Source organism: Neofelis nebulosa, chromosome 8, assembly GCF_028018385.1.
Source record: "Neofelis nebulosa isolate mNeoNeb1 chromosome 8, mNeoNeb1.pri, whole genome shotgun sequence".
Lineage (NCBI taxonomy): Eukaryota > Metazoa > Chordata > Mammalia > Carnivora > Felidae > Neofelis > Neofelis nebulosa.
This window is the reverse complement of record NC_080789.1, coordinates 103,081,247-103,095,824: the sequence shown is the minus strand read 5'-3', so window position 1 is coordinate 103,095,824 and position 14,578 is coordinate 103,081,247. Positions and strand designations below refer to the sequence as shown.

The 14,578-nt window shown below is 41.8% G+C and overlaps 1 protein-coding gene across 5 annotated transcripts in view; it reads left to right on the top strand.

Moving 5' to 3' along the window:
* The window catches only part of KCNA6 (potassium voltage-gated channel subfamily A member 6), a 45,595-nt gene extending 31,423 nt beyond the window's left edge, over positions 1-14,172 (top strand). For 3 of the 5 annotated variants that reach the window (XM_058743958.1, XM_058743954.1, XM_058743955.1), the window contains one exon: positions 13,790-14,172. The gene's annotated coding sequence lies outside the window, so the exon portion shown is untranslated. Of the gene's footprint in view, positions 1-9,385; positions 9,433-11,795; positions 11,934-13,789 lie in introns of all 5 variants that reach the window. The other 2 variants (XM_058743957.1, XM_058743956.1) reach the window with 2 other exon arrangements.
* Positions 14,173-14,578: the final 406 nt, after the last annotated feature.

Genomic DNA, 14,578 nt, shown 5'->3' with positions numbered 1-14,578 from the left:
CCGCGTCGGGCTCTGGGCTGATGGCTCGGAGCCTGGAGCCTGTTTCCAATTCTGTGTCTCCCTCTCTCTGCCCCTCCCCCGTTCATGCTCTGTCTCTCTCTGTCCCAAAAATAAATAAAAAACGTTGAAAAAAAATTAAAAAAAAAAAAATTACGAGTACATGGGGTACTTGAGTAATTCAGTCAGTTAAGCATCTGACTCTCCATCTCGGCTCAGGGTCTTGATCTTAGGGTCATGAGTTCAGGCCCTGTGTTGGGCTGTGCTGGGTGTGAAAGGTTACAAATACTTTTTTCAAAATTGTAATAGAATTGTTTTATTCTGATTATTAAGATAATACATGCGTAAAAGGATGTAGAGCAAAGTAAAAATCACCAGTAACCCCACAATCCAGATATAACTCCTGTCAATATTTTGGTATAATTATTCCAGATGTTTTTACGTATGTGTGTGAGGGATGGTGTCTTGTTAAAATTAGTAAAAAATAAAATCAAACTTAAAATTACTTTATTCACTTTTAATTTTTTTAATGTTTATTTATTTTTGAGAGAGAGAGAGAGAGAAAGAGAGATAACCAGCAGGGGGGGCAGAGAGAGAGAGGGAGACACAGAATCCGAAGCAGCCTCCAGGCTGTCAACACAGAGCCCAAGGCGGGGCTCAGACTCATGGACCACGAGATCATGACCTGAGCCGAAGTCGGATGCTTAACAGACTGAGCCACCCAGGAGCCCCTATTACCCTTTTAAATTTAACAATACATTGTGGACATCTTTTCATACTAATAAATATAGATTTTAAAAATGACAACTTTAAAGCTGCATATATTTGAACAAAAGTACCAGGACTATTCAACCGCTCTTACATTAATTCCATTTTTTATGATTATAAGCAATACACTGGTGAAATATCCTTACTTGTACATGTATATTTATTATCTAATGATTTGAGAAAGACAGAGACAGGATGAGTAGGGGAGGGGCAGAGAGAGAGAGAAAATCCTAAGCAGGCTCCGCACTGTCAGTGCAGAGCCCAACGTGGGGCCTGAACTCATGAACTGTGAGATCATGACCTGAGCTGAAACTAAGTGTCGGACGCTTAACCAACTAGGTCATCCAGGTGCCCCTGAATTTTTTTAATGTTTATTTATTTTTGTAATAATTTTGATACAGAGCACAAGCAGGGGAGAGGCAGAGACAGAGGGAGACAAAGAATCCCAAGCAGGCTCTGAGATGTCAATGTAGAGCCCAATGTGGGGCTCGAACCCACAAACTGTGAGATCATGAACTGAGCCGAAGTCGGAAGCTTGACCAACTAAGTCACCCAGGCGTCTCCATATGAATTATTAAAATGCCAGCCAGAAGATCATGCCTGTGCTGGGTAGGGTTGCCAGATAAAACACAGGGTATTCAATTAATTTGAATTCTAGAGAAACAGTGGATAATTTTTTATATAAGAATGTCCCAAATGGGTAAGCTGGTCGTTTTTTGTTTGTTTTTGTTTTTGGTTTTGGTTTGCTTATTTCTTTTTTAGCTTAAAAAGAAAAAAATCAAAGAGGAAAAAGAAAAGAAGAATGTCCCAAATGTTGAAAAATCATCTGAAATTCAAATTTAACTTTTGATCCTATATTTTTACTTGCTCAATCTGACAACTCTAAAACTGGGTATAAATCTCTGTTCACAAATCCAGCAGGGGCTCTGGAGCTCCATGAGCAGGCAGAGAACCCTGTGCCACAGGTCTGGACACCTTGATGTGCTTAGCAGTCATTCCCTTCAAGGTCTGGCCACCTCCCAGGATACAACCATCTAGTAGGATGTGAATCCTTGCTCTTTTCTTATTGTTGACCTCTGACCTCCCCCCCCCCCCCCCTTGTAACGCAGGAATCTCTGCTTCCCATATTGAATTAGCTGCTAGGGCTGCTGTAATGACATATCACATGCTGGGTGGCTTAAACAACAGAAATTCATTTTCTTACACTTCTGGAGAGTAGAAGTCCATGATCAAGTGCCAGCAAGTTTGTTTTATGGTGAGATCTCTCTCCTGGTTTGCAAACTACTGCCTTCACACTGTGCTCTCATATGACCGACCCTCTGTTCACAGAGAAAGAGAGAGGGGGACGGGGGAGTCAGAGTCTATTCCTCTTTCTAGGACACCAATCCTACAGGACCTGGGTCCCACCCCTATGACCTCATTTAAATTTACATTAATTACTTCCTTGGGAGGCTCCATCTCCACATACAGCTAGCTACACCAGGCATTAGGGCTTTAGCATATGGGTGCTGGGAGGACACAGATATTCAGTCCATAACACATATCCTTCAAGGTGTCCTCCTCTTATTACTGCTTTCAAAGACTCTCGAGCAATTCAGACTTTTGACAAACAAAATAAGCAACCTCTGCTTATGAACCAAAGAGCAAAATTTGTCATATGAACTCAAAGGATTAAGGAAGAATTCTATTGAAATATTTGTAGCCTTAATAAATTGAATATTTATTTATCAAAGCAGTGTATCTTCTACATAATGTTTTTGGGGGCACACAAAAGCCATTTTGTGGAAACATAAAATATGCACCATATCACCATATCTCTATCTATCTATCTATCTATCTATCTATCAGCTATCAGCTAACTATCATCTATCTATCTCTTTATATACTGGAAGTATATTAATAAAGCAACGGTCATAGCTACCAGCTACGAGTGACTGTGCCTTATACGAATATTATCTTAAATCCTCACAGTGTGAGGCACCTTGAGTTATTGTTTTCATTTATTAGATGAGGCCACCGAATAAGTAACTGGGCTAAGACTGTCGCACTCCAAGAACAATGTTTTGTTTTTTTTTTAAGCATCTCTTTTATAGTTTTCTGTGGGCCCTTCTTGCTGGAGCAAGGTGAAAGAAAGCATATTTTTTTTAGAATAAGAAAAAGTTATTTCCATCTTGAAAAATGATAAGGGGTGGTTATAGAAATTAAGAGAGAAACAGAAGAAATCATTAGATCTGTATGAGAGTGTTTACGGCACTCAACCAACTGTGAATGTTCTAGCTGGGCTGTCGATTTGATGGGTATTAAATGGTATCTTGTTGAATCAGTATTTTGTTGGCAATTATAAGGTACACACGTTCTCTTAAAGGTAATGGTGAACACTAAAACCACGAGTGTCTTGATAGTTTCACTGTGGTTTTCTGAAGCATAAAATACAGCCCTAAACTTGTTGCATGCCTCTTCTCTACCTTTCTGGGAATATACAGGGCTTTGGTGATACACCCCAGAGGAGCAAAAAAATTTTAGCAAGCTCAAGGTTTCAAGAAATGCCAAATTCCACATCACTCAGAGAAATGACAGAGTGCTTGGGGAAGAGCTGTTGAGTCTAACTCTGTAAACAACAAATATAGAGAAGAGGTTGAGATAGTCAGCGGTTCACACTGGGCCCAGCAAGCAGCAAGATTGTCCAGATTCTGGTCCCAGCTTTCCCCTGCTGATGTGACATGGCCAAGCTTTGGGGAAGTCAGTCCATTTGGAGACTGACCCTTAGTAGCTACCATTTCCAGAGACTGATTTTGAGGGCAAAGGAGGGGATTTTTTAAAAAAACACCTGCATGGGGGATTCTTTTTTTTTTTTTTTAATGTTTATTTATTTTTGAGAGAGAGAAGGAGAGAGAATGTGCGTGCGCAACTGTGTGCACACAAGTTGGGGAGGGGCAAAGAGAGAGAAAGAGGGAGACACAGAATTTGAAGCAGACCCCTCACTATCAGCACAGAGCCCAACACGGGGCTCGAACACCACAAACTGTGAGATCATGACCTGAAGTCGGATGCTTAAACAACTGAGCCACCCAGGCACCTCTGCATGGGGAATTCTTGAGTTTAGTATTGTTCAATTATATCAAATTTCAGACATAAGAAATTTGGGACTCTCCATGACTATATTAGCTTGTGTCTGAAGGGAAGTTATTTTAAAGGAAGGCAGTCTGATAGTCCTATTCTCTACAAGGAACTTTAAAGAATATTTGGTTTCTCATACAATTCTAAATGAGACAAAAGAAAAAAGATTATTTTTTTTATTAATTTTTTTTAACGTTTATTTATTTTTGAGAGACAGAACATGAATGGGGAAGGAGCAGAGAAACAGAGAGAGACACAGAATCTGAAGTAGGCTCCAGATTCTGAGCTGTCAGCACAGAGCCCGACATGGGGCTTGAACCCACAAAGTACGAGATCATGACATGAGCTGAAGTCAGACCCTTAACTGACTGAGCCACCCAGATGCCCTGAGAGAGGATTAATTTAAACTTGTTTTACTCAGCAAAGTGTTAAATTAGTATTGGATTATCATATTGGATTATCAGATAGTCTCTATTTGCACAGGAACTATAAACAAGTGGTGTTCAACATTGTTTAAGTTTAGACACCCCCCCCCCATGCCCTGTCTTATGCTAGATTTAGAAGTTTGTGCACTAGCTGACAAATGGTCATTCTCATGATGGCTCCGTCAGCTAGCCAATGTCCCCATGTTTCTTGCACAGTAAAGAATGTGTAATGATTTGGCTACAGCACAAAGCATAAGTGTTAAACTTCATTGAGCTGAGACAAGATACAAATCATCAGGGTTACCTAAAGTGCTGAATCTTTAGCTTTAATCAGATGTTTACTAGAATTCAGCCTTTTGAATCTGTATTGAATTGTGAGGGAAGATAACACATTTAAAGATCATATGTGAAGTGCTAGAAATGTATCCTGGATGATAATCTCTAAAAGGCAAGGTGTAAAGGCTTTTCTGATATGTAAGCTCTCCAGGATAGAAACCCCATAAAACATAATCTTTGCATATGTTATGTACATACACATTTTGAAAAATTATGTGTGAAGATGGAAATTGGAAAAATAGAGAGGAGTGAGTAGCAGGCCTTCCAAAAACTAACAAATAAATAAATAAATAAATAGCATGCAGTCTCCAAGTTCTAGAATTTTAGGACAGAGATGAGACTGATGAATAAATGTTATTCAAACCCAAGTGATACATACTGATTGTTGCAGTAGTAAAAGGTGGTGTTTCAACAGATTCAATACATTGGTATTAAGTTTCTACTATGTAGTAAGCAATGTATAATGATAAGTGAAACAGAGGATTTCCACCTTTAGTGGAGAGCCTGTGAGTGTGCGTGTGCCTGTGTGTGTGTGTGTGTGTGTGTGTGTGTGTTGATGGTGCAGTGGATGAAGATACTAATCCAGTATGCCTAAATATAAAACCCCAACTGTAACAAATGTTACCAAGTACAGCTATCCAGGTAGCTGTGCAATAAGAGCTTACAATAGGGGGATTTGACTTAATGACATTGTCGCTGATATTTGAATGATGAGCAGAAGATTAAATAGGCAAAAGTTCTAGAAACAGCATACCAGGCAGTGTTAACAGCATGTGCAAAGGTCCTGTGGAAAAAAGATGATCAGCATGAGAGACTGAGGTGTCAAGGGAAAGGGTAAGCAAGTAAGGTGGGGGGTTAAGAGCTTTATCTTTAGCCAAGGAACAATGGGACACTGTGGAATGTTTAAAGCAGGTGGTGATGGAGTGATGTGATCAGATTTGTACTTGAAAATATCAGCCTGGCCACAGTGTAATAGGCAGGATGGACTGGATGGATGTAGGGGCCCATTGCTAAACTTCTGCAATGTCCAGGTGGAAGATGGCACTAGGGTAATAGAGATGGAGGTGGAAGGTGAATGCATTGGAGATCCATGAGGGAGGTAAGAGCTTTGGGACATGTGGATGGATTAGAGGCATTGGTTAGAGAGAAAGAAGTGGATGAGAGGAAGAGGATGGCTTCTAAGATTAATAATACAAAAGGGTAGGGAATCCCATAGTCGCTTCCTTTTGGTATCAATATGAAATATGATTTGGGAATGTGTGTAGGACGTAAAAGCAGTGAACATACTTAAAAACCCTTTTAATTTTTATTAAAGTAATACATGTACATGCTTTAAAAAGCCAAATGATGCTATAAGGCTTCTGAGGAAAACCAGCAAGCCCTGCCTCTCTCTTTACCATGAATCCGAGTCCTGAGAGGCAACCACATTCAAGAATTTTAACAGTTTGTTTCACATATTTACATTTGTTTTTCTCAATAAATACTTACACGACTATATCTTGAATTCTTTTTTTCATTTAACAAATATTTGTAAAGTTCCTGCTATGTGCCCATCACTGTTCTAGACATGGATACATTAGTGAACAAGTCAGGGGTATGTGAAAATTTGCATGCCTGAAAATGCCTTCATTCAGTTCTTAGACTTGGTTAATGATTGTATGGATATAAAATTCCAGGATGGACATTGTTTTTCTTTGGAATTTTGAAGGCGTTGCTCCACTGTTTACAAATTTCCAATCTTGCTGTGAGAAGTCAATGCTTTTCTGATTTATTTGCATGTGACATTTTTCCCTCTGGAAGTTGTTAACATGTTCTCTTTATCCCCAGTGTTTTTTAGTGATACGCTGTGTACCTTGGTATGCATGTATCGGGCCTCAGGCTACTTAATAAAATAGAAGACCCCATTACGTTTGAATTTCAGATAAAGTAAGTACTTTTTGAAATATTTGGGCACATACTTTTTGTAAAAGATTACTCGCTGTTTATCTGAAATTCAAATTTAACCGAGTGTCCGTTTTTGTTGTTTTTGTTTGTTTGTTGCTACATATAACAACCTTAGAACTTGGTCTTTTCAATCTGAAGACTCATGTCTTTCAGGTTAAGGAAATTTTCGTGTATTATTTATTTTTCTTTAAGTTAAAATATGAGTCTAGGTTTAAAAGATAAGTTATTTCAAAAGGCTTATAACCAAAATTAGCAGTCTTTGCCCCCACTCCTCCGCATCCCTATCCTGTATTTCACAGAAGCAAATCTCTTTCAACTCTTTAGCTCTTTATTTTAGATTTGCATTTCTAGACTGTATTTCTCAATAATGCACTTACATTCCACTTCACACACCATTTTTTTTTTTTAATTTGAGAGAGAGAGAGACAGAGAGAGCGCACAGGGAGAGGGTCAGAGAGAGAGAGAGAAAATCTTGGGCAGGCTTCACACCCAGTGCAGAGCCTGACATGGGGCTTGATCCCATGACCCTGGGATCATGACCTGAGCCAAAATCAAGAGTAGGAGGCTCAGCTGGCTGAGCCATCCAGGCCACTCTCCCCTTATTTTTTGAGTCTTGGAAAATTTGACTTGCTTTTACGGATGATAAGGATTTTTCTTTCTTACACGATCTCCATTACTCTGCACAAGGTAGACACACAACTTCTCAGCCCTCTGTGGGATAAGTGGCATAATGTTTATTTGCTCAATATGCTCCTTTACTTTATTATGACTGTAATATTATTTCTCCTTGAGCCAAGTAGTGTGCTGCAATGTAACTACATCTCCATTCTTGTGCTTTTTGTTTTCCTACAGAGCTACTAAATATCTTTTTTATTGCTTAATTTTCTATACACCTGTCACAATCTGATGTCTAAAAGGAGAGTGGGTAGGGGCACCTGAGTGGCTCAGTCGGCTCAGGTCATGATCTCACGGTCCATGAGTTCGAGCCCCGTGTTGGGCTCTGTGCTGACACCTCGGAGCCTGGAGCCTGCTTCAGATTCTGTCTCCTCCTCTCTCTGCCCCTCCCCCATTTGTGCTCTGTCTCTCTCTGTCTCAAAAATAAATAAACATTTATTTTTAAAGGAGAGTGGGGCTCAGCAAACTTCCCACCAGCTATGTAGATATCCTCCTATTTATCTGCAGAGACACCAGGCTTTCACCTTTGTCTGGACTGCCTGGGGCCTTTCCACCCTCCTGCTCCTGTCTGGTGTAGGTCTGTTGCATGCCTTCTGTCCCATGACACCCCCTCATTTTCATCCAGGGATTCACTTCATGCCTCTGCTATGGTAGTCTCCTGATTGCATAGGTATAGTATTTTAGGCTGCAAATCATCTCCATTGTCTTCTAGCTTCTAGATTTGGTAGAATCTGATGCTGTCCCAGTTCCTAAATTTCATGTGCCGTGCCTTGATGTAGGTATATTTTTATCCATTTTCATGGATTTTCAGTGGACTTTCTTGGCCTGGAAATGCCTGTTTTTCAATTTTTGAACATTTTCAAACTATGTCTTTGATGATTTTCTTCCATTCTGGTTTTGTCTGTTCTCTTTTTCCAGAACTCCTATTAACTGACTTTGGATCTCCTGACTGGTTCTTAAATTTCTTTACTCTAAGGACAACCACTCCTATGTGTTTGCTTTAATTTTATACTACACTCACAACTCTACTGGCCACAAAATGTGTGTGTAAGGTTTCCCAATCCAAGCAGTTCTCAGATTCTGTGGTCACCATCTAGATGTCCTGTAATTCAACTCAATTCTGACACTCTCTACTTGGAGACAGTATCAGATTCCACAGGTTAAAGTTCAGTCCCACAGGACTGCCCTCTTCCCCATTTTAGACATCAGTAGAAAGTCCAGGGTGATACTTGTGCTTCTAAAGACTGGCTATAAATTAGAGAGTATCCCCTTTCTGGTTCAATTAATTTGTTAGAGCAGCTCACAGAACTCAGGAAAACCATTTACTTACTAGATTATCAACTTATTGTAAAAGGATATAACTCAGGACAGTCAGATGGAAGAGATACATAGGGCAAGATTCAGGAAAGGACCTCCATGTCCTCTCTGCAGGCGCCTTTCTTCTAACACCTCTATGTGTTCACCAAGCTGGAGGTTCTCTGAACTATGTCCTTTTGGGGTTTTCTGGGGGCTTCAGTACATAAGCAGTGATGGGGTATAACATTGGCCATTGGTGATCCATTTAACCTCCAGCCCTCCCTTCTCCCAGGAGGTCTGTGGGTGGTATAGAGGGAGGGGGAGGTGGGATGGAAAGTTCTAACCCTCTAATTCTGGTTGGTTCCCCTGGCAACCAGCCCCCATCCTTAGGGACTCTTCAAAAGTTGCTGCAGTCATGTAAGCTCAAGTGTGCTTCAAAGGGGCTTCTAAAGGAAACCCATTTGACCTTTGTGGTTCTGAAGCTATTTCAGAAACTGAGGGCAAAACCAAATATAACAATAGATGCCCCTATTATTCTAATCATTTAGGAAATTACATGGGATTTACCAGCTGTGGTCCAGGAAACATCAACAAAGACCAAAATTTGTATTTCTTATGAATGACAGTATCACATTTACTTTACTCTTTTTCTTTATACTTTTTGGGAGATATCCTTTAATTTATCTTCTAGACCTATTTCAGTTTTATTTTGGCTATATTAAAAAGAAAATGAGACTAGAGATGGAGTCACTTGCCCTTGGGACAACCTCTCCAAGAGTGGAATTTTAAGCCAATTAATCTGGAATTTTCTGGTCCTCACCAACCAGGCAATCAATCTGTCAGCTGGGCTCTCCTATCTTCAAAGGAAGATAAGGTAATCTTCATGATAAGGGCCCCTAGGGGAAAGGGACATTGCCTGAAACAATCCTTTTCTTTTCTTTTGAAAACAATCTTTTTCTTTCCTTTCCTTTCCTTTCCCTTCCTTTCCTTTCCTTTCCTTTCTTTTTTTTTCTTTTCTTCTTTTCTTTCCTTTTCTTTTCTTTTCTTTCTTCTTTCTTTCTTTCTTTCTTTCTTTCTTTCTTTCTTTCTTTCTTCCTTAATAACTTTCTTGCCCACCCTTTCCTATAAAAATCTGCCATTTTGGGGGCACCTTGGTGGCTCAGTCCTTAAGCCTGCAACTCTTGAGTTCAGGTCCTGATGTCATGGTTTGTGAGTTTGAGCCCTGTGTGGGGCTCCGTGCCCAGAGTGCAGAGCCTCTCCCTCTGTCTTTGCCCCTCCCCATTCTCTCTCTCTCTCTGTGTCCCTGTCTCTCAAAATAAATAAATAAACTTTAAAAAAGCCTTCCATTTTATACTACTCAGAGCTTCCCTTTACTTGCTAGATGGGATGATGCCTGATTCATGAATCAGTTAACAAAGCCAGTTAGGTCTTTAAATTAAGTTGATTTTTTTAAACAGCTATTATACTTCACATTTCCTGGAATTATTTTCTTCTTGGATGCTTCCTTCTTTATAGCCGACTATTCTTGCTTCATGGATAAAGTATTTATCTGAGGATTTCCAATATTTTTGAAGTTTTTTTTTTTTCTGGCATGTTCTGTTCCTCTGAATTTGTCTGTTTTGGCCTGTTCAAGACTTTCCTCTGATGTTTGTGATTTAATGATATCTGTGTATTTTAAAAAATGAGGTGTGAAGGGGCTTCAGAGGCTCAGTGTCTGTGGGGCTTGTTAAGTGGTGAGTTCATGGCAGGGAAATGATGTAGCTGGGACCACGCCATCTTTTTGAGGATTTCTTGGTATCCATGTCTATACACAGAAATAAGAAGAAATTCTCCAGTTGTTGGCCTGAATATCTGGCAGCAAAGCAGAGGAGGTGGCAAACTGTTCACACTTCACATGTAGACACTCATGTCACATGTAACCCCCCTACTTTCAGTATGTGATTTCTGCCTTACTTGGTACAAATGACCTTGAACCCAGGCCTTTCAGGTTTAGTTTCTCCTCAAACTTCTCTTTGATGGGGTAGCAGGTGGGTAAATGGCTCTGTGGGACTGGGGAAGAGACCTGGAAAGGTATGTTTAACTGTAGCCAATGTTTAGCTCTCCCCCTTGACCCTGTTTCTGAGGTGTAGGGTGCCACCAGGTCCCGAGCCTCCATGGGTTCCCTGGGAGCAAACCTGCACATCTTACTGACCCTCATCTGCAGGCACTCAGGTTTCAAATTTGCCCCTCTCCTAAGCCCAGTGCTATTCCTCCACTGGCTTCCTGTCATCTACAGATTAGCTCTTACATATATTTGATCCCCTATCCTGACTTATTTGTCTTTGTAACTTTACTGCCCTGTTTAAAAATTCCCCTCACAGTGTTGCAGGATTTTTTTTTTTTTACCTCAATACCCAGGATTCGTTATTTTACTTCCAAGAATGAAGAGGTGGACACAAAATGAGCAGCAGGCAAATTTTATTAGAGTCTAAGGTCAGAAAGCAAGAATAGTATGAAAGCATTCTTCGCAGGAGGGGATATTTGAAAGTGAATGCCCACAGCTATAAACAAGAGTTCTCGTAAAGGTTCTGGTCAGCCCTCCCATCCCTCCCCCCTTGTTCCTTCTCAGGTCCTACCCTTATTGGCTGGATAGCTCTAGGTGTTGGGTTGTCCATTTCCTGATTGGCTCAAGTCCATCGTATGAGGGGTGGTCTACGGCCATATCATTCCTTATGGGTCATATGTTTTGTGGTCTACTACTTATTTTTAGTTAGGTCTTTTGTCAAATTCCTGAGGGAAACCTGAGGGGGAGCGGGTGATGTCTGTTACATTTTTAAGAGGAACCTGAGGGGGTTTGCTGTGGGTCAGACACTATGTGTTTTTTCCCAGCCAGGGACCTCAGGTCCTAATCTTTCCCTCTCCGCCTACTGAATTCTATCTTTTCCTATCATAATATGAGCACCTGGGTGGCTCAGCTGGTTAAGCATCTGACTTGATTTCAGCTCAGGTCATTATCTCATGGTTCTCTTGAGCTCAAGCCCTGCATCAGGCTCTACACTGACACCATGGAGCTTGCTTGGGGTATTCTCCTTCTCTCTCTGACCCTCCCCTGCTCTCTGTCTCTCTCAAAATAAGTAGAAATAAACATTAAAAAAATAAAAATTTAAAAAAAGTAAAAATTTCCCTCACAATTATTTTAGTAGGTTTCGAACAATAACAAAAAATCCCATGTTTTTGATCTGCCATTTTTAACTCTAGGTCAGATGATTTCTCAATATGCATTCTTTGGGCTAATGTGAAAATTGTGAATTCCCCGAGAACAAGTGAAGAGCTGTAGGTGAAGGGCAGCCTTGGGATAAAGGCCACAGTGTATAATTTACATTCATATCAAGAGAGGTGAGCCTAACACATATCCTTGGCATTTGGAAGTTGATACAACACCAAATTTGAATGCAGAAGTGCTTGTATAGGCTTCTTCCCAATCATGAGTGTGTGAGAAGAGCAAAAATTTTCTGTTCTTGGAGCACTTGGCTGGCTCAGCTGGTGGAACATGTGACTCTTGATCTCGGAGTCATGAGTTTAAGCCCCACATTGAGTGTGGGAGATTACTTAAAAATAAATAAACTTTAAAAAAAGAAGTTTTCTGGGGTGCCTGGGTGGGCTCAGTGGGTTAAGTGTTCATCTTCAGCTTAGGTCATGATATCACGGTTTGTGGGTTCGAGCCCCGTGTCGGCCTCTGTGCTGACAGCTCAGATCCTGGATCTTACTTCACATTCTGTGCCTCTCTCCCTCTCTGCCCCTCCCCTGTTAGTCCTTTGTCTCTCTCTCTGTCTCTGTCTCTCTGTCTCTCTGTCTCTCTCTCTCTCTCTCTCTCTCTCAAAAACCCATATTTTTACCATTTGCTAAAGTGTTATCTTTCACTTGATGACCACTGGAACATCACAAAGAACAAAGGTTTTCAACCCCTTGTCAGAGGTTATCATATAGACGCCCTCACTGGAAAGCATGTGGGTGCAGGTCTTGTGAGGCCAACGCCAGTGGTTGGTGACAGCCATGAGGTGAGTTGCTGTGCCCAGAACACCAGGCTTGCAGTATGCTTTTGGGTCACATTTGTGCTTTACTAAAATTACAGTAACTCCATGTTATGAACCTCTGAGTTTGTTCCCAAATAATTAAAATTACAAATATCAAGTAAGAGAAGGCTACTACACAGGCCCAATAATATTTACTGGCATTTTAGTTAAGGCTTACCTTTTCCAAAGTGGTTTCGCTAACATCTGGTCCCTGTGGTAGCCCTAAGAGGCTTGGAATACACCTCTTCATGGCCATCCTCGCAGAGACAGAAGTTGCAATAAATTGTTGGTTTATTTGTGTTTAGCCAAATCTGGCCTGCTCTTGAAGTGTCTTGTGGTCATAGACACATACACACGGCATCAGGAGGGTAAGCACGGGGTCTAGTGTTCTTTGCCCAGGGCATGGTAGAGGCTGACCTTGAACATAGGACTATGTGCCCCAGCTATCACATACTTTCCAATAGAAAACATTACATGTGATACAGTGTAGGACAGCCCATAAAGGCAGCAGGAAATCAGGGAAGAGAGAGATCAATTGTCTTGGGATGGCCAGAGAGGCTCATGAAGGTAGTGAGTGGGTCTGGGCTGGGCCTACAGGGAAGGGAAGGCTGAGGAATGTCAGGGGGGCTGGTGGGGAACAAGAGAACCCCATGGGTGGCGCAAGGGAGTAGCCAGACCAGGGACAGACCTCTTTCACAGAGGGAATGATGTGTCTGGTTATGTATGCTGAGGGTCCGAGATGAGCCCCTGGGACCAAGATGGATGGTGCAGAGCATTAGAGAGAAGGGAGCCCAGCTGAGTAGATTGTATGAGGCTTCACTTTACAGGGCCTTAGGGGGTGAGCACATTGCTTGGACTTGATATCCTGGAGGACGTTTGAGCCATTAAAGGTAGAGAATTAGTGACTGAGCATCTAAAGACAACTTTTGCAGGAGTAGATTCAGGTCAAGTGTGCTCAGCAGTGGCTGATAGGTTGCAGGAACCCTCGTGGGGTGGGAGGTATGGTTCGAGTGAACCAGAGAGCCCAGAAAGAGAGGCCAGCTGAGGGACCACGATGCACATGTCAGAGGAGCCAAGGAAATGCTGGAGCTTGTTCCCAGGTTTCCTGGTGCCATTCCTCATGCAGATCACCCTCATATCCCTAACTGCACTTCCTTTTGTTCTGGTTTTCCCTGGCAGGGAAAAGGCTGGCACAGTTGTCCAAACAAGGAGACCTACACATACATTTCTGGTAGCGGCTGGACAGAGAGGGCCTGGACACCCAACTTCTCAGGAAGACGAGACCCCTCCTTGGATCATGCAGCCTGACATCTCTCCAGTGGCCTCCCACAAGCAGTGACCAGATTAGAAAAAGCTGAGACCAGACCTTCCAGCATTAAAGATGGGGCCCAGGATGTTGGGGTGAGGCTGTGGGGGGAAGGTGAAAGGTGGTGGGAGGGTCAAAAAAGACCACGTATGGGGAGGTCAGGGTCAAGGGATCCCAGAAAGTGCATGACTGTGCTACAGACCCACCCAGGGAAAGGGTGACCATGAAGACTAACAAATAAATATATGACAAAGTCTCAGGGGCTATGTGTTTTGCTGTGTGAAAAAATCAATAGCTAAGTTAGGGAGACAAGTCAGGTAGTCATGACAAAAGCAAACAGGTAACCAGGATTCCAGAATAGCTGGGCAGCTTTCCAGGTGCCACACACAGGTGATCAGAAAAGGTGCTTGAATACCCTCTGCATCAACCCCACCATGGACTGGGGACGTTCTCCAAGAAGGCAACCCATGGGCTAGGAGTTGTTTGTCTCTTATATATACATGCCGATGGGCAAATGTCAAGGTCAGCATTATATATCATCTGGGGTGACCCAGATGATGCTGTGCATGGGATCCCCTAGGAGCAGGAAAGACTTCTTTCTGGTGTGTGAGACCCTCATTGCTCTTCTTGTCATGGCCTGTCCTCAGGGGAAGGAGAGAAAG